This window comes from Equus caballus, chromosome 17 (genome assembly GCF_041296265.1).
Source record: "Equus caballus isolate H_3958 breed thoroughbred chromosome 17, TB-T2T, whole genome shotgun sequence".
NCBI lineage: Eukaryota > Metazoa > Chordata > Mammalia > Perissodactyla > Equidae > Equus > Equus caballus.
The window spans coordinates 18,399,389-18,414,141 of NC_091700.1; the positions used below are offsets into that span (position 1 = coordinate 18,399,389).

The 14,753-nt window shown below is 39.6% G+C and overlaps 1 long non-coding RNA gene across 1 annotated transcript; it reads left to right on the top strand.

Annotated features, from left to right (window-relative positions):
* The first annotated feature begins 12,812 nt into the window (after positions 1-12,812).
* LOC138918337 (uncharacterized) lies at positions 12,813-13,453 on the top strand. The gene is made up of 2 exons (XR_011427653.1): positions 12,813-12,931; positions 13,244-13,453. It is a non-coding gene; the product is annotated as an uncharacterized lncRNA (long non-coding RNA).
* The last annotated feature ends 1,300 nt before the right edge of the window (positions 13,454-14,753 follow it).

A 14,753-nucleotide genomic window follows, 5' to 3' on the forward strand; every position in this document is an offset into this window, starting at 1 on the left:
ATTGTGTTCTATTCCATTCAATTCTATTTCATTAAAAAAATTTTTTAACTGTAGGTCTTTGGATTTTTAACCCAGGTGTTAAAAGAGCAGCTCTGTGGGACCCACCCCAGATCTACAGTCAAGGGTTGCTTACCAACAGGGAGAGCTTCTGAGAAATGCATCGATGGGCAATTTCGTCGTCATGTGAACATCACAGATTGTACTGGAGGAGAAGAAAATTTGCTGCCCCAAACTGTGTCTCTTTAACATGAGGATTATTTTAGGCTGATTATTTTTTAATTTTATTGAGGTTGTAATAGTTTATAATATTGTTAAACTTCAGTTGTACATTATTATTTGTCAGTCACCATATGTGTGTGCCTCTTAACCCCTTATGCCCACTCCCAACCCCCTTCCCCTCTGGTAACCAGTAATCTTTTCTCTTTGTCCATGTGTTTGTTAGTTTATCTGCCACATATGAGTGAAATCATATGGTGTTTGTCTTTCTCTGTCTGGCTTATTTTGCTTAACATCATACCCTCCAGGTCCATCCATGTTCTTGCAAATGAGATGCTTTTGTGTTTTGTTTTGTTTTCTGGCTGAGTAGTATTCCACTGTATACATATACATCTTTATCCATTCATCAGTTGATGGGCATTTGTGTTGCTTCCACATCTTGGCTATTGTGAATAATGCTGCAGTCAACATAGGGGTGCATAAGTCTCTCTGAATGGTTGATTTCAAGTTCTTTGGATAAATACCCAGCAGTGGAAAAGCTGGGTCATATGGTATTTCTATTTTTAACTTTTTGAGAAATCTCCATACTGTTTTCCATAGTGGCTGCGCCAGTTTGCAGTCCCAACAGCAGTGGATGAGGGTTCCCTTTTCTCCACATCCTCTCCAACATTTGTCATTTTTTATCTTGTTCTTTGTAGCCATTCTAACAGGTGTAAGGTGGTATCTTAGTGTAGTTTTGATTTGCATTTCCCTGATGATTAGTGATATTGAGCATCTTTTCATGTGCCTGTTGGCCATCTCTATATCTTCTTTGGAAAAATGTCTCTTCATATCCTCTGCCCATTTTTTGACCAGGTTGTTTGTTTTTCTGTTGTTGAGATGTATGAGTTCTTTATATGTATTGAAGATTAACCCCTTGTTGGATATATGATTTGCAAATATTTTCTCCCAGTTGATGAGTTGTCTTTTCGTTTTGTTCCTGGTTTCCTATACCTTGCAGAAGCTCTTTAGTCTGATGAAGTCCCACTTGTTTATTTTTTCTTTTATTTTCCTGGCCTGAGTAGACATGGTTTTCGAAAAGATTCTTCTAAGACTGATGTCAAAGAGTGTACTGCCTATATTTTCTTCTACGAATTTTATGGTTTCACATCTTACCTTCAAGTCTTTAATCCATTTTGAGTTAATTTTTGTGTATGGCGCAAGATAATAGCCTACTTTCATTCTTTTGCATGTGGCTCCCAACACCATTTATTGAAGACTTAACTTTCTCCATTGTATGTTCTTGGCTCCTTTGTTGAAGATTAGCTGTCCAGAGATGTGTGGTTTTATTTCTTGGCTTTCAATTCTGTTCGATTGATCCATGTATCTGTTTGTGTACTAGTACCATGCTATTTTGATTACTGTAGCTGTGTAATATATTTTGAAGTCAGAGATTGTGATGCCTCCAGCTTTGTTCTTTTTTCTCAGGATTGCTTTCGCTATTTGGGGTCTTTTGTTTTTCCATATAAATTTTAGGATTCTTTGTTTTATTTCCATGAAGAATGTCATTGGGATTCTGATTGGGATTGCATTGAATCTGTAGATTGCTTTGGGTATTATGGACTTTTTAACTAAGTTTATTCTTACAATCCATGTGCATGGAATATCTTTCCATTTAGGTCATCATTGATTTCTTTCAATAATGTCTTATAGTTTTCATTGTATAGGTCTTCACCTCTTTGGTTAAATTTATTCCTAGATATTTTATTCTTTTTGTTGCGATTGTAAGTGGAATTGTATTCTTGAGTTCTCTTTCTGTTAGTTTGTTATTAGAGTATACAAGTGCAACTGAATTTTGTAGGTTGATTTTTTATCCTGCCACTTTGCTGTAGTTGTTGATAATTTCTAATAGTTCTCCAGTGGATACTTTAGAGTTTTCTATATAGAGTCATGTCCTCTGCAAACAGGCATAGTTTCACTTCTTCCTTGCCAATTTGGATACATTTTACTTCTTTTTCTTGCCTAGTTGCTCTGACCAAAACCTCCAGTACTATGTTGAGTGGTGAGAGTGGGCATTCTTGTTCCTGTTCTCAGAGGTATGTGTTTTTCACCATTGAGTATGATGTTGGCTGTGGGTTTGTCATGTATGGCCTTTATTATGTTGAAGTACTTTGCTTCTCTACCCATTTTGTTAAGAGTTTTTATCATAAATGTTGTTGGATCTTGTCACATGCTTTCTCTGCATCTATTGAGATGATGATGTGGTTTTTGTTCCTCATTTTGTTAATGTGTATCACGTTGATTGATTTGCAGTTGTTGAACCATCTCTACATCCCTGGTATAAATCCCACTTGATCATTCTGTATGATCCTTTTAATGTATTGCTGTATTCAGTTTGCCAAAATTTTGTTGAGGATTCTGCATCTATGTTCATCAGCGATATTGGCCTGTGATTTTCCTTCTTTATGTTGTCATTGTCTGGCTTTGGCATCAGGGTGATGTTGGCTTCATAGTATGAGTTAGGAAGTGTTCCATCTTATGCAATTTTTTGGAATAGTTTGAGAAGGATAGGCATTAAATCTTCTTTGAATGATTGGTAGAATTTTACAGAGAAGCCCTCTGGTCCTGGACTTTTATTTTTTGGGAGGTTTTTGATTACTGTTTGAATCTCTTTACTTGTGATAGGTCTATTCAGATTCTCTATTTCTTCTTGATTCTGTTTTGGAAGGTTGTATGAGTCTAAGAATTTATCCACTTCCTCTAGATTGTCCAATTTGTTGGCATATAGTTTTGCATAATATTCTCTTATAAGCCTTTGTATTTCTGTGGTATCTGTCATAATTTATCCTCTTTCATTTCTAATTTTATTTATTTGAGCCTTCTTTCTTTTTTTCTTAGTGAGTCTGGCTAAGGGTTTGTCCATTTTGTTTATCTTCTCAAAGAACCAGCTCTTTGTTTCATTGATCCTTTCTACTGTTTTTTTGGTTTCAATTTCATTTATTTCTGCTCTAATAATTATTATTTCTCTCCTTGTGCTGACTTTGGGCTTTGTTTGTTCTTCTTTTTCTAGTTCTGTTATGTGTAGTTTGATTACTTATTTGAGATTTTTCTTGTTTGTTAAGATGGACTGGAATGGCTATGAATTTCCCTCTTAGGACTGCTTTTGCTGCACCCCATGTGAGTAGGTATGGTGTATTTTCATTTTCATTTGTCTCCAGATATTCTTTGATTTCCCCTTAATTTCCTCAGTGATCCATTGGTTGTTCAGTAGCATGTTGTTTGGTCTTCACATATTTGTCACTTTCCCAGCTTTTTTTCTTGTAGTTGATTTCTAGTTTCATAGCATTATGGTCAGAAGAGATTCTTGATATGATTTCAATCTTCTTAAATTTATTGAGGCTTGCCTTTTCCCCCAACATATGGTCTATCATCGGGAATGTTCAATGTGCACTTGAGAAGAATGTGTAGTCTGCTGTCTTTGGATGGAGTGTTCTATATATATATATCTATTAAGTCCATCTGGTCTAGTTTTTCATTTAAACCCACTATTTCCTTCTTGACTATCTGGATGATCTATCCATTGATGCAGGTAAGGTGTTAAGGTCCCCTACTATTATTGTGTTGTTGTTAATATCTCCTTTTAGGTTTGTTAATAGTTGCTTTATGTACTTTCATTCTCCTGTGTTGGGTGCATATATATTCGTAAGTGTTATGTCTTCTTGCTGGACTGTCCCTTTTATCATTATGTACTGCCCCTCTGTCTCTCATTGCCATTTTTATCTTGAAGTCTACTTTGTCTGATATAACTATGGTGGCACCTGCTTTCTTTTGTTTGCTATTAGCTTGGAGTATTGTCTTCCATCCCTTCTCTCTGAGTGTTTGTCTTTGGGACTTAGATGTGTTTCCTGGAGGGAGCATACTGTTGGGTCTTATTTTTTAACCCATCCTACCTCTCTGTGACTTTTGATTGGAGAATTCGATCCATTTACATTTAGAATGATTATTGATATATGAGGGTGTAATGCTACCATTTACCAATTGTTTTATGGTTGTTCTGTATTTCCCTTGTTTCTTGTCCTGTGTAGTTTGGACTTCCAATTCAGCTTGGTAGTTCTCTATGATGGTTTTCTCAGTTATCTATCATTTGTGTCTCTGTTCTGATTTTTCGTTTCCTAGTTACTGTGAGGCGTGTCTAAAATATCTAGTAGATGAGATAGTCCATTTTCTGATAGCCTCTTTTCTCAGTCTAAGAAGTTTCCATCCCTTTCCTCTTCCCCATCTAAGTTATTGTTATCACAACTTATTCCATCTGGTATTGTGAGTTTGTGATTAAAATGAAGTGATTATATTTGTTTTGATACTTTCCTTCCTTTTATCTTTAATGGTATAATTAAATGTTTGCTAACTTGTTCTGATAGAGAGCTGCAGTGTCCTCACTTTTTCTGCCTATTTATCTCCTTGCTCAAGGCCTTTAAACCCTCCCCCCCCTTTTTTTTTTCAGGTATGAGGGCCTTCTTGATGATTTCTTGTAGGTGGGGTCTTGTGCTGATGAACTCCCTCAGCTTTTGTTTATCTGGGAAAGTTTTTATTTCTCCATCATATCTGAAAGATAGATTCCCTAGATAGAGTATTCTTGCCTGAAAGTATTTGTCTTTCAGTAGTTTGAATGTATCATTCCGCTTTCTCCAAGCCTGGAAGGTTTCTGCTTAGAAATCCTCTAAAAGCCTGATAGCAGTTCCTTTGTAGGTTATTTTCTTCTGCCTTACTGCCCTTGATAGTTTTTCCTTGTCATTTACTTTTGCCAGGTTTACTAATATATCCCTTTGAGAAGGTCTTTTTATATTGATGTAATTGGGATTTCTCTTAGCTTCATTTACATGTAATTCCACCTTCTTCCCCAGGTTTGGGACATTCTCAGCTATTATTCCTTGAACAAGCTCTTTTTCCCTTTCTTCCTTACTTCTCCCTCCAGAATACCTATAATCCTTATGTTGCATTTCCTAATTGTGTTGGATATTTCTCAGAGAATTTCTTCGTTTCTTTTTAGTCTTAGTTCTCTCTCCTCTACCTGAAGCATTTCTATATTTCTGTCCTCTAAATTACTAATTCTGTCCTCCATAATATCAGCTCTGTTTTTTAAGGATTCCAGATTTTTCAAATCTCATTCATTTTGTTCTTCATCTCCAACATTTGATTTTTTAAAAATTGTTTCAATTTCTTTTGTGAAGAATTCCTTCTGCTCATTAATTTTATTCCTGAGTTCATTGAACTGTCTTTTTGAGTTTTCTTGTAATTTGTTGAATTCCTTTATGATAACTATTTTGAATTCTCTGTCAGTTAGGTGGTAAATTTCTGTGACTTCAGGATGGTTTCTAGATCCTTATCATTTTCCTTCTGGTCTAGAATGTTAATATATTTCTCATACTGTTTGATGGAGTGGACTTTTGCTGTGGCATAGTTGTAGTGTCTGGTTGCAGCTTCCACCTGCTACCACTGTGGAGGTGGGGGCAGGAGCTGTGTTTTCTGAGCCCCCCATGAGCTTTGGCCATTGTGCCCATCCATTGGAAGCTGTGCCACTTTTGCTCTCTTTGTCTGGCCACTGTTCCTTTACACATATAGGTGCAGGTGCTTTGGCAGGGCTCCCCTGCCCTGGCTGACTGGCTGAGCTGTTGTGCCAGGTGGAATGGAGGGGCATGCACCTTCTTTACCACTCGTTCTCCTGCTCTGCACGCACTGGCTGCCTGCCTGGGCTTCTTGGCTTGGTGAGGGTGCCCCCATGGTTGCTTAGCCACCTGAGTATGGAGCATTCCCACAGGCTGTGAGGCAACTCCAAGAGCAAAATTCTTCCCAGGGAGGGCTGCTTTGTCCCCCTTCTCCTTTCAGAGTTGTTCGTTGGCTCCCATGCTAGGTCCTGTGCCCTAAATTGCTGTCCCTGGGGAGAGGAGATCTGCTTACCTTCTTCCTTTGCCTCCTGGGGAGGGGTCCCCCACCTTCACACATATGGCTGCGTGGATCTCTCAGACATCTGTTGTGTTGTGTGAATGCCTCCGTTGGTTTATGAATATCCTTTTTTGTTGTACCTTAGCAAGGAGAGACTGAGGGAAGAGCTCATTCCAACATGATGCTGACATCCTCTCCTTAGACTGATTATTTTTAAGAAACAAAAGACTCAGAAAGTTTTTCTTGTTACCTCCCCCTTAACTGCCTAAAAGAATTCAGATAAAAAAGCACATCTCAGGAAGTGAGCTGTCTATCACTTTAGCATAACATGAACTAGGTGATAGAAAGGGAAGGACCTAGAAAAGTCTGTTTGTGGGAGCAAAAACCCCTTTGTGTTCTTTTGTTTCTGTGTGGCCACTTTTTTCCAAATGTTTGCTCCTTTTCACCTGCCTGTGAATTGTCTTCTTTCCCTTTGAAGTCCCTGACTCTCCCCACCCCAACATCTTCTTTTGTGTTTAGCTGAGGATGGGATTTAAGGTGAAGGCTTCAGTCATTTTGGCAAGTTACCCAGTTTTCCTGAGTTTCCCCCATGTAGCCATGTTATTTAACTTTTGTTTGTTTTTCCCGTATTAATCGGTCTCATCTCAATTTAATTTTTAGACCAGCCAGAAGAACCTACTAGGGTAGAGGAAAATTTCTTCCTCCTCTACAGTGCTTACACAAACCTAGATGGTATAGCCTAATACACACCTAGGCTATAGTACTAATCTTATGGGACCACCATCATATATGTGGCCCATCATTGACTGAAATGTTATCACGCAACACATGACTATAGTTATTGGAGTCCTTTCTGTGTGGCAACCCATGAAATAGTGTTGATATTATCACCAATTTAAAGATTGGTAAATGCTTAGGGTCACACAACTAGTAAGTGGTGGAGCTGTGATCCAAATTTAGGTCTTTATATGGGAAAGCTCATGAGTATTCCTTAACTCCTTTGCTGTCCATTTACCCTTACAGATTTGAAATAGGTAATCCTTCCAGTCTATCCCAGTCATACGTGAATTGCTTCTCGCTGATAAAATAAATGTTTAATAAGCATATGCCAAGACAAAAGTAATAGGTGAGCATGCAGCAAAATTGTGGAAGATAGAAAGCAGATGGCTAAGTGGAGATGGACTTAGCAGGGCAATAATAGCCACCCCAGAGCACTTCCTCTGCCTGCCCCACCCCTCCACATCTGTAGCTGAATATGCCTGAGAGAGACACATGACCATGACCCACACTGCTCTAGTCCATTCACTGTCTCACAATCCTACGTTTCTATTTCATACCTTTTTCTTTCTCCTAAAATCTCTAAAACTTCCCCCATCCTGAAGCTCAGGGGTCAGCAAACTTTTTCTGTAAAGGACCAGAGTCAATATTTTAGACAACATGGAGGATATTATGTAGGTACTTACAAGAGAAGAAAAATTTTGTATTGACAAAATTCATAATATAGTAATTGAGTACAAATTTTTCTAATACAGCTCTACTAATGAGAAGAATGGAATGCTTTTTGGGGGAGTATCCATTCTGCTTAATTGCAAGGTTCAAAGTTAGCAGTTCACTATCATCAAAATTGATTGCAAATGTTCGTCTGTTAGATTCTATGTATTTCATCTTTGAAAATGTCTTTTCAAACATAAGTACTGCCAAATACTGATATCAGTCCATGAGCATATGATTTTAATCAAGCATATTCATCACTTGGAAGACGTTTATATGATTCTATTAGATTCTTCTCTTGATATGTGCCCTTCAGCATGCCATTATGTTGCAGATTAATCACTTCCAATTGAAGATTAGATGGAATCTCCTCAATTGCACAGTTAAATGAATTTTGAAATAAGAAAATTTCCTTTACACTTGCATGGATCTTTGAAAAACAAGACTGGAACTGTAGTTTGAGCTTGGAAAATATATCTGTGGTAAATATGTGTGGGAATGGAGATGTTGCTCTTTTTAACTTTTGACAGTGTGCGAAGTGTATAAGTAGCTTGATGGTGCTTGTGATTCAGGCAACATTAGCTGTTGGAGTTACTTTACTGCAATACGTTTTGTATATAAGCACTTTTGACTTGTAATTTTAAGTTGAATTTATTAAGAAACATCAAGCCTCCAACAAAAGATAATTTCCCAAGTTATTCAGTGTTCAGTAATAGTGGTCGAGTGTGGTTCTTCTCATTCAGAAAAATGTCAATCTTAGCCCTGAACTCAAAACGTCACAATGCTACCTTGTTACTGCTAAGCCATTGGACTGCTGAGTGGTAGGGCAAGTCAAGATATTCAGCTGCTTATCTGACAAATATTCACAGAACTGATGATGGTCAAGTCCATGAGAGTGAATGAAGTTCACCCTTGACACTAGTGGTTCAATAACACTTGATAAATTCAAATATTTACTGTAAAGTACCCCTGATGAAGAATACCATGAACAACCATAAGCTTTAAACGTTTACATTTCATCTAAGACTTTTTCTCCTCCACACAAATTTTTGCTACCATTAGTTGAACAAATCTCAGCAGATTCCACTTTCATGTTTTACTGAATTTGTGTTTTTTCAACTTCTTTGAAAATATTCTTGCCTGTAGTTGTTATCTACAGACTATTCATAGATGCTAATTCTCCAGTCATTTCAGTCTTGTCATTGACTCCTTGCAAAGATAACTGGTAAATTTACAATATTGGTAAAAAATCTTTTGACTCATCAAGAGCTAAGGAAAACCACTTGAAAACATTTGTCTTGTTTTAAAATTTTTAAATGACTCTTTAACTCTTTCAGCAACTCTTTTGCCAAAAGGCTAAGCTTGTTTTCTCTGGATACATTTCTTTGGCTGCTGCAATCAAATAATTTAGTTAATTTACCATTGGTAAATGGCTTGCGTGGATAACAAATGAGCCACATGGAAACTTATTTTGGTTGGAGGCTCATTTGAATGTATTCATTTTTGTGAGGTAATTCTGCTGGAATGAGATATTGTATTTTAAGTTTTCTAATTTTTCTGACCATTGCTTTCCTGTGGGTTGGAAATATGATGATGAGCACTCAGTCTGGTGAGGTTGATGGATATTGCCTTCATTTAGCACAGCTGTAGTGTCATTGCATAATAAACACAATGCCATCTAATTCAATAATAAAACAATGCACACTCCACTGTGCCTTAGAAGTGTGACATTTGAAGAACACTTTAATTGTTTTGACATGATGGGTTTGCACAGGTAAAAAAAAAATAAAATAAAATGTTGGTGAATGGCAATGCACATGGCACTTGAAACACTGTCATGTTATAACTACACCACTGAGTAGCAGCCCAAAGCTAGGAAAGCACCATATACCACTCCTTTGCAACTGGAGTCTGCCCTGGTAGTGTAAAAGCAGCCACAGAAAACATGTAGATGAAAAGGCATGGCCGTGTCCCAATAAAACTTTGTGAACACTGAAATTTGAATTTCATGTAATTTTTGTTTTTCCTGAGGAAGATTCACCCTGAGTTAACATCTGTTGCTAATCCTCTTTGTTTCTGTTGTTTTGTTTTTTTTGCCGGAGGAAGATTAGCCCTGAGCTAACATCTGTGCCAGTCTTCCTCTACTTTGTGTGTGTGGGTCACCACCTCAGCATGGCTGACAAGTGGTGTAGGTCTGCACCCAGGATCCGTGCCCATGAACACAGGCAGCCAAAGTGGAGCTTGCTGAACTTAACCACTTGGCCATGGGGCCGTGCCCAAATTTCATATAATTTTTATATCACAAAATATTTTATTAATTAATTCTCCAACCATTTAAAAGTAGAAAAACCACTCTTAGCTAGTGTGCCTGCCAAAACAGGTGGTGAGTAAGACAGCCTGCATTCTGTAGTTTGCCAATCCCTGCTTCAGTTGCTTACCTTGCTTCTAACTTCAATGAAAAAAATTAATGTGGGGCTGGCCCTGTGTCCAAGTGGTTAAGTTCAGACGCTCCATTTCGGTGGCCCAGGGTTTTGCTGCCTTGGATCCTGGCTGTGGACATGGCACCGCTCATTGGGCCATGCTGAGGCGGTGTCCCACATAGCACAGCCAGAGGGACCTGCAACTAGACTATACAACTATGTACTGAGGTGCTTTGGGGAGAAGAGGAAAGAAAAAAAGACTGGCATCAGATGTGAGCTCAGGTGCCAATCTTAAAAAAAAAAAATTAATGCAATGTTAGAGCAATCAAAGGAGACTTCCACTGATCCCACCATTACATTCACCCACTTGAAGCATGCGGCTCGTTCCCATTAGCATACAACCTCTTGTTGATCTCCTTTAAAAAAATCCTCTGTTTAACTCTACTTCCCTCTGCTTCCTTACAAAGGGAGGAATTCCTCAAAAGAGATCTATCCTCATGGTCTTTAATTCTTCTTCTCCTGTTTTCTCTTAAACTTTGAGAAGGTTTTTGTCACATCCTTCCACTAACTGCATTCACTAGTGTCACCCGTGGGCTCCGTATTGTTAAATCCAGTGAGCGATTCTTAGTCATCAGATTTCAAACTGCAGTTCACTTCCTCCTCTTTGAAATGCTTTTCAAAACCTAGCTTCCAGTATTCTATATCCTCCTGCTTTTTCCCCTACTTCAAATAGCTCCTCTTTTCAGTGTCGTTTGCTAACATCCTCCTTTATCCTCTGACTCTGTAAAGTTGGAGTGTCCAGAGCTCAGCTCTTGGGCCCCTTCTATCTCAATCCTTTGGGGTTCTTATGTGGTCTCAAGGGCTTTAAATGCCACTGACACACTGAAGACCCCATTACGCGTATGAAATACAGATATCTCCACCTGGGGAATCAACGAATGAGTGGCTTAATTTTGTTCTGCTGTTTTAACTGCATTAACTCAGTTCATACAACTACCCTAGAAGCCAGAAGTCAGAAAACTTTTCTGTAAAAGGCCAGATAGTAATTATTTTAGGCTTTGTGAGCCTCTTAAGGTTTTGTTACCTGTTCTTATTTGAGTTTTTTGGGTTTTTTGCAACTGTTTAAAAATGTAAAAACCATTCTTAGCTCACAGGCTGTGGGCCAGATTTGGCCTGTGGACTGCAGTGTGCTGACCCTTGCTATGGGCGATTGTAGAGTATTAGTATCCACACTTTACATATGGAGAAACTGAGGTACAAAGAGGCTAAATAACATGCCAAACTCACCAGCTAGTAAGTGATGAAACCAGGGTTCCAATAGGTTGTCTGGGCTCCAGAGACTGTGTGCTTAATTACTGCACTGTGGTGTCTACGAAGTTAACTCACGTGTATGCAAAAAGATAAGCTAACAGAACCTCAGGAGGTTAAGGAAGGGTGAGACAGCGAGACTTGGGACTCGACACCAGGCGTGCCTGAGGCAGGCAGGAGAGGCTGCTCTGGAAACAGAAGGATTGAAAGTGAGAGTCCTGGCCCTGGGTACCCAGGATGCTTGAGGCCAGGCTTCTAGCCCTTCTGGCAGGAGATCTGTGGATTCCTCTCTGAGAGCCAGACCAGCTCAAGACAAAAGACAGAGGTTCCTACTGTTGCTGCCATCACAACCTGCACAGTGAACTTACCCAGAGGCAGGAAAAAGTACTTGTGCCCATAGAACTTCTTCTCAGGTGTTTTCTCTTTTTCCTTTTTCTTTTTGAGGAAGATTAGCCCTGAGCTAACATCTGCTGCCAATCCCCCTCTTTTTGCTGAGGAGACTGGCCCTGAGCTAACATCTGTGCCCATCTTCCTCCACTGTATATGTGGGACGCCTACCACAGCATGGCTTGCCAAGCAGTGCCATGTCCGCACCCAGGATCTGAACTGGCGAACCCTGGGCCGCCAGAGTGGAACGTGTGCACTTAACCGCTGCACCACAGGGCTGGCCCCTCAGGTGTTTTGTCTAATTCGAGTAAGAATGGACTGGACTTTTGAAGAAAGCTTTCAACACGAAAGATAGAGAGCAAAACAAAATAAAAAAGAAAGGTGGAAGAAAAAGCCACAATGTAGGAAGCAAAAGAATACATATAGAAAAATTAGAAGTAATATTCAAAGAAAGATAAACATACAGGAAGCAATAAGAGGCTATGAAAAAGGAAGACTAAACAAGAAAGACTGAAAAATTAAAAATACGATAGCAGAAATAAAATATGCAGTAGAAAGAGTGGATAATGAGGTTGAAAAAATTTGCATAAAGTTAAGCAAAAGATGAAAAAGGGCAAAGTATGAGAGAGAAAAGAGAAGAAAACTAGAGGTTCAACCCAGGAGGTCCAACATCAAACAATTAGAAGTTCCAGAAAGAGATGAGAGAAAGTGCAGGGGAAGAAAATAGTAGAGAGGTAATATGGGAAAAGTTCCCAGAACTGGGGAACAGGGTCACCCACATTGAAAGGGCACAAGGTGTCCAGAGTAATTAATCTAAAAAGAATCAGACCAAGACACATCGTTGTGAAATTTCAAAAATCTGGCTATGAAGAAAAGATCCTAAAGGGTTCTGCTGAGTAAGGAAAAATAAAATCCAAAAAACAGATCACATACAAAAGATCAGGAACCAGAGTGTCCTCAGGTGTTTTCACAGCAGTGCTGCAGCTCTGTGCCCAGCCCTCTTTGCCCTGCTTGGTGACCTCGGAGCGGGACCCCGTAAACATTTCCTTTGCCTATGTCACAATGCCAAACCTTGTCAGTACAGGGCAGTGGAGGACACTGCAAGAGGAAGGGGCTTCTCAAGTTTCAGACTTTGGTATTCTTGTTTTCATGGCAAGACAGCCAACAGATCCTCAGTGGGCAGCTTCCCAGTGAGTTTCACCGTCACCTCATGGTGGCTTCCCGGGCATCAGCACAGCCTCAGCACCTCCTTGAACTTCTCTGCCACCCAGTAGGCCACAGCCACATGCTGTGCTCCTGAGGGAGGGGACTCTTCGAGGCAGCCCTTCTTTGGGTAAACTGGCCCTTCCTTGGGCACCCTCTCTCCGTCCTAGAAATAGTAGCTGCTCTCTACACCCGATATTTCTGTATTCTTTAGAGTTCTCTTTATCCCTCTTAGTAGTCAATTCCCTGATTACCAGTTAATAATTCTTTCTGTTGAATTTTCTCTGTTCATATTACAGGTGTGGTTTCTGTCTCCTGGCTGGACCCAGACTGACAGGCATGGCACTATAAAAACTGAAACCTGTCTTATCAACATGTGATGTGTTGGAACAATGGTAGAGGGGAGACGTCTCCGTGTGGATATATGGAAAGTGTGTGTAGGAGGAGAGCTGGCTCTTCTCTGGTGGGGAGTCAGTAGATTATATTAAAAATTTAAAAACTCAAGAAAAGGGCCTACAAGTATATTTATAAATACGGCTGTAATGACCAGAAGCAGGAACGCGATGGTACGCAAGTTATCGCCTCTGGGGAGCAGCAGGACGGGCAGCAGCAGTGGGATGGGCGATTGCTGGTCTTTGTTATTTGCCTTTTATTACTGCTTCATTTTTAAACTATTTAAAAGTACTACTTAAAAATTTTAAATTTATTCGCAATGGCCAAAAGTTGGAAACATCCCAAATGTCCATCAAAATATGAATGGTTAAACAAAATGTGGTACATACATTCAATGGAATATATTATTCAGCCTTAAAAGAGAAGGAAATTCTGACACGCGACAATACAGATGAACCTTGAAAACACTATGCTAGGCAAAATAAGGTGGACAAATGACAAATATTGTATGATTCCACTCATATGAAGTCCCTAGAATAGGCAAATTCATAGAGAGAGAAAGTAGAATGGTGGCTGCCAGGAGCTGAAGGGAGGAGGAACAGGGAATGACTGTTTAATGGGGACAGAGTTTCAGTCTGGGACGATGAGAAAGTTCTGGAGATGGATGGTGGGGATGGCTGCACACGAATGTGAATGTACTTAATGCCACTGAATGGTACACTTAAAAATGGTTTAAGTGGTAAACTTTATGTTATGCATGTTTTATCTCAATAAGAAAATTTAAATTTAATAAAATTGGTGCATTGAAAATATGGGTCTCTGGTAGAAAGAATGTTAATTCATGCCTGATGACATGAAATATTATCACCGCTGAGTAAATTAAGCATTAGCTTGAGAATGAGTTATTCTGGGAATTTTATCTATTATTTACTGGGCCAAAGGTATCTATCCTCTTTCTTGTGTACTAAAGGGACACCATCTTGCTTCCTTTATTTTAGTCACTAGTTCACACCAGAGAAAAACACATGTATATCAGAGAGCGATTTTCAACGTGGCCTTCTGGGACTTGCTGAAAGGGTGTGTTATGCTTCCTTCAAGGAGTATTTGAGCATCCAGCCTTCCAGGCACGGGGTCGACGAGGATGAATAGTATTTCCTCAAAATGTTCCCCACAATCTACCGGGAGAGACAGACAGAAAGAAAAGATCTGTGACACCACCTGTGAGGAGACCAGGGGGAGCATCCCAGAGCTGGCCCGAGGTGTTCCAAGGTGAGGGAGACCTTGTCCTGTGGCCCTGGGAACAGGGGTGAAGTGGCCCAGTGGGCACTCCATGTCCGAGACTGCCCAGCGTCTTTTGAACACCCTTCCTGGGTTCCTGCTTTCCTGTCTGTTACTAGTGTTGATTTGTTGACCCTT